Genomic DNA, 6,000 nt, shown 5'->3' with positions numbered 1-6,000 from the left:
AGTTGTAGTAGAATTGTCAGATTACACTTCCTCCATCATATTAGTACGTACCCCAATGTATATGCATAATCATGTTAATATACATACGTTTCATATAGGTTGCATGACATACATATCTAAACATATATTTACTGAGCATAACATAACACATAACTTATACAAAGCGAAGCTTACTTAACATGCTTTCTAAGCTTACTCATGTTTAACATACTGAATTTTTCTGCTTTTATAGGCCTATCATAATGCCCACAGATCCAATTTTTGAGTACCTTAATCAACCCCTAATCGAACCTTCAAATTTGCCAAAAAAGGGCCCACATGATCCTGTGGCACACACAACCCAATAAACCAGCTCATGTGGTCCACACGGCCCTATACTCCATAGGGCCAACCGCATGGCCGTGTGTTACACACGGTCTGTTACATAACCTACCACACGATTGTTTGACACTAGGCAGTTTCGAAAGCAACTTTTATTTTCTGGTTTTTTTTTTTTGAGTTTTAGTTGGGTTTTTCGGGTTAGTTTACACAATTGGTAATATTTCTTATAAATCACATGACAACACACTCTGTATCCTACATACGACATCCAAAATGCATCGATTAACAAACATGAACTACCCAAGATTTCACAAGATTAACTCTTCTAAACTAAAAATCAAACCCTAAATGATGTCTGGGCCCTTACTTTACAAACAAAATGCCCAAAAATAGCCACTACCTCGCTGGAGAATTTTGATTCTCGCACCCTTTGCCTAACCAAAACCACAATAACAATTAACTTAACTAAGAACGAGGATTCAACATTAGCACAACACCTGCCTTATTCAAGAAAAAATGTCAAAGCAAAATAACAGAAATAGTTCGCTAAAACTTAGACCATATTGAAATACGATGAAAGAACAAACTTCGAGCATAATCAAAAAGGAAAAACAAAATGGCAACAAGTAAGAACCAATGGAAAAGAAAGAAAATAAAAAGAATACTCAAAAAGAGAAAGAAAAGAAAAAGAAAGAAAAAACGTAAGAAGAGAGAGGTAATTGTTCGTGCAAAGGAGGAGTGATTTTAGGGATTTTGATAAGTATTTAAAAAATAAAGAAAAATATATTCTTATAATAATCCACCCTACTAGATTTTATGGAATTTAACTTGAACTCTACCACCAAAGAATTGCCAACATAAAAAATATTTCGCTTTTGGAAATAACAAGATTCAAACACAAGACCCTAAACAAGAAGTCAAGGCACTTAACCACCAAACCAAATCAAATTATTTGACATAACTTAAGCGATTTAAAAATAAGAAAATTAGGGCGTTATAGCTCTCTCTTCCTTGAAGAAATTTCAGCCTCGAAATTTACCTGATTCAAAGAGATGGGGATATTACTAACAAATCAAGTCCTCAGGCTCCCAAATGGCCTCCTGTGAACCATGATTCCACCATAGGACCTAAACTAATGGAATGGTCTTTCTCCTCAAGACCATAACCTCAGAACCCAAAATTTGTATCGGTTCCTCAAAAGAAAAATTTAGTCTTAACTCAATTTCTTTCACTAGATTCTCAAATTAAATGACAATAATAGCCAATAATTTATAATATAGAAGATATCACTATAATGTAATACAAAATTTATCAATTTATTAAAATAAAAAAAATATGTTGCTAGTCCTTGTACAAACAAAATTTGAGATTTACCTTTGTACATATCAAGTTAAAAATTAAGTCCTCCAACTCTTTTATTTAAAAATATCAATCTAATAATTAATATCGCAAGTATTTTCCATCGAAATTTATCAATTTGACAGGTTGATTAAGCTGTCCTCATGTGGCATGGTATATGATTTTCAAAACATAATCATGTTAAATTCATAAATTTTAATGAAAACTATGAACAATGATATTAACGGGACTAAGATATTTAAATTGAAAATAAAAAGGATTGAATTTTTAGCTTTTGAAGTACGGGGGCTAAATACTTAAATTGATAGAAGTACAAGGACTAATAATATATTTTATCCATATTTTAAAAATCATAAACATTTTATATATTAATTTATAAAGGGTAATGCCAACGTATACATAAGTATATAAAAGGCAAGTATTCACACATTACCATACATGCATGTGCACCATGCCAATGTTTTGTTATTAATGGTAATAAAGCATATAAAAATATATATTTATCTATTTTCTTTTTAAAAAGAGAGGATGAATAACATTATTTTGGGAAATTAAAAAAAGGGAAGAAAATAATATTGTAATACATAAATGATATGTAGAATTTAGATAAGTACCATGCTAGAGTGATTGGTATTTAAGTAGTGTAAATTGTTAACTAAGAAATGTAATAATGTGTTGTACTTTTTTTATTATAAATTTGGTGGATATTTTAATGTTATGACAATAATAACAGAGAGATCATAAGTATGCCAGCTAGACTAAGTATACTAGCTTTTTTTGTTCTATAAATAGCCAAGCTGTGTAAAAGGTGAGGTAATTATTGGTCGAAAATAGATGTCGCAATCATTTATCTTCTGCTAATGCCACACCACCAAGAAGCTTGGATCTCTGATTAAATTCAATCCCTAACGTTAACATTCATCTAGTTGGCATACTTACAATTATTAAGACGGAAGCATTGGGTTGCTCCACAGATCCATGTTGACGTAGTATATATTAGTTGAATTGTTTAAAATAAACTTTAGCTATATTTGTAGCCAAAAGATTGGCATGATGAACAGTTTGCATGGGATTAGTCTCTTCGCTTTGAAAGTCCATTATTTCAATGTTTACATAATTATCTCTCCGTACCTTGTAATTTTGTACCTTAATTTGTTGTTTGATCTAGTTAGAAAAATCTGGCATATCCCAATCATTCCATCTTGAGGATTAGTTACATTCAATCCACACAACCCAAGCTTGAATACTATCAATCTCAACTCAATATTTTAAGCTTGATACTTGGCTCGAGCTCAATTAAGCATCTCTTTTTAGGCTCGAGCTTTGTTCAAGAAATAATCGAGCTACTCAAGCTCAAGCTCAAGCTCAACTCAATAATTAAGCTTGGGGTTAATAATATATATTAGGATTAATATTACATGCTAATGGGATAAAAATATGAAAAGCTCGATAAGGCTCGAAAGTCATTTGAGTCAAGTATTACTAAACTCGAATCTAGCTCGATGGGTATGTCAAGTTATTTGAGCTCAAGCTCAGCTTGATAATTACTGAATCAAGTTTGATTTCTTTTAGTCAAAATTGAATAGGTTGTGAAGAGTATTACCAATTTAGACCCTTAACTCAAGAAAACGTTCAAGTGCAAAAAAGATAATTCAAAATTTTAGTATGTAATCTAAAAATTAGGCAAGTGTCATTTATTGACATACCTTTTGTCTGAGGCTCAAATTTAAAGGGAAAAAGTTAAATTGCATAGATTTCGAAGGAAAAAAAAGTATCTTAAAAGGAACTTTAATTCTCCATAAGGATTTCCAATTGAAAAACTATAGAAAGGAATTGTTACACTATGCATTTTGTGTCCAAATAAGCTCATAAGAACTCTTCATAGAGAAAGATCCATAAAAATGGTATTTCCATACAAATCTATACACCCCATTACAAACAAAAAAATTGCGAGAAGTTAACTCATTTAATCAATTATCCCTTAATTTTTCTTGTATAAAATATGATCCCCATACTTGGCAACTTGAATGTATAAGATCAACAATCCTTGCATTTTCTTGTTCGGAGATAGGTATTCTCTGAAACAGAAAAAAATTTCCTTCCTTTCCCACCTTATCTCCATTCCAAATATGAATTTCTAGACCTAATTTGCATATCTCCCTCCCTTAAAATATTCTTTTCCAAATCTAAGAATTAATAGTTTTTTATGATTATATACAATTTCCATAGATTAGAAGCTTTCCAATATATTCATATTCCACCCACCAAGACACAAGCTTCAACACGATCTGAGAATGGAAATCCAAAATTCTAAATCATCTGATAAAGTTAAAGATTAACATAATAGGGGAGATATACAAGCATACATTAGTAGATTATTAAAGGTTATCAGGAAACACAAAATATATTTTAAATTCATATTGTTCTTGTGGAAAGTTTGCATTGATTGTTTTCTTAGAAATGTTGAACTTGTTAAGAGAAATTTTGTCTAAGTTGGTTTTTTCCTATGTACATAGGTAAACTTGAAACATATATGTGAAGGATATGTATTTATTATTCGTAGAAGTAAATTCAAAAGTGTAAACTTTATTTTATGTTTCGTGTATTATCCTATGTGTAAAGGTAAGCTTAAAACATAAGTAGTGAATGCTATGTATTTATTGTTTGTAGAAGTAAATTGAAAAGTGGAATCTTTATATTAGGACCAAAAAAGTAATAAGGGAAATACCTTTTTGTGAGCAACACTAATTTAAAGTAAACAATAAATTATATTTTATTATTTGTTGACGCCTTAAAGTCATTTAAGAAACATGAAATCCTTGTATGCAGAGTACTCAATAAGGAAAAGGAATGAAAGAATCTAATCTTTAGAAGGTAGATTTTCATCCTTCAAGGACACCTAAGATATGCTTTCTCACATTCATCTTTTGTAGGGAAATGAATTGACCAAGAGCTGTGGATATAGCTTGTGCATCTGTAGAGGGTAGGAATCGTTGCAAACAAGTGAACGGGATGTATCAGAAGAAAGTGAGAGGAAGATTAGTACAAATTCGGTAACAATAAGTAGAGTGAAAAGTGGTGGTCGATAAGGTGGAGAAAGAGAAATATGATTGACAATCAGGCTTAACAAAGAAGTAGGTTGAATTAATTACAGAGAGAATCCTTTGAGAGTTCAAAATGCTGAAAAAGTCAAATGTGCTAAAAAAATAGAGTCATTCCACCTGTTGTGAAAGGCTCCTATTTATAGTGATTCAAGAATAGAAGTTACAAAGATGGTAATTACTATGATTATTGTAATTAATTCTCAAATACAATTTCATTAATGATTAAGAAGGGATAGTAAAAGGTTTTGTTGGTAATGGTGAATAGTGAAGAAGAATTCTTTATGTTTATAAAAGAAGGAAAAATAATTCAGTATTACAAGAAAATGTTAAGAAGAGAAATCTTAACTACCTCCGTATCTGATCCACCAAGCCAAACTATCTGAAACATCCCAAGAGGGAAGACAACCCAAGAACCCTACCATATTCCAAGGTTATTCCCACTTTTTTCTACTCCGGTGAAGTGATACCATGTGAAACATTTTTCGCGAAATATCTCTTGAAACACAAGACAATGGTTGTTCTTGGATGAGTTGTTTCTAAGTAATGATTATTGTTCCTCGTTCCAAACCTAAGTTTTTCTTGACATAGCTGTTCCTATATAGAGATTGTTCCAAATAAGAGTTGTTCCACAGTGCTGCTTTTCTTGGTAAAACTTGTTCTGAAGCTCTTCCAGAAAAACACAATTGTTCTATATACAAGTTGTTCCAAACAATGGTTGTTCTAAAAATAAGTATTCTTGAAACGCCATTATTCTAAATAATATTTATTTTGAACTTTAACTATTCCCAACATGAGTTATTCTCAAATAACAATGACACTAGATGAAAATTGTTCTAACTAAAGCCCTATTTTAAACATAGCTATTCTGGACATCGTTATTCTTCGAACAACAACTATTCTGAACAAGAGTTGTTGATCCGACAGAGATACGCTTGGCAACAAAATTCCTGAAATATAATATTTTTTATTTCAAGGAAAAGATAAAACATTAGTAACCAAAATTGAGCATCCACAACATCTATAGCTAACGCATCTTTTTGTTGGCCATGATTTATATATTTCCTTATTGTTTTTGCATTGTAGAAAATTTGATTCCAAAATTTCAATTCAAAATTAAGTTTTAAATAATTTAATCTTTTTATTGGTTTGATAATAAAAGTTGAAAAACATTTAACTAATTTATTTAATTCCAAGCATGAACAAAAAAAGAAGTTAC

This window comes from Gossypium arboreum, chromosome 1, assembly GCF_025698485.1.
Source record: "Gossypium arboreum isolate Shixiya-1 chromosome 1, ASM2569848v2, whole genome shotgun sequence".
In the NCBI taxonomy this organism is placed as follows: Eukaryota; Viridiplantae; Streptophyta; class Magnoliopsida; order Malvales; family Malvaceae; genus Gossypium; species Gossypium arboreum.
Note: the sequence above shows the minus strand (reverse complement) of the source record.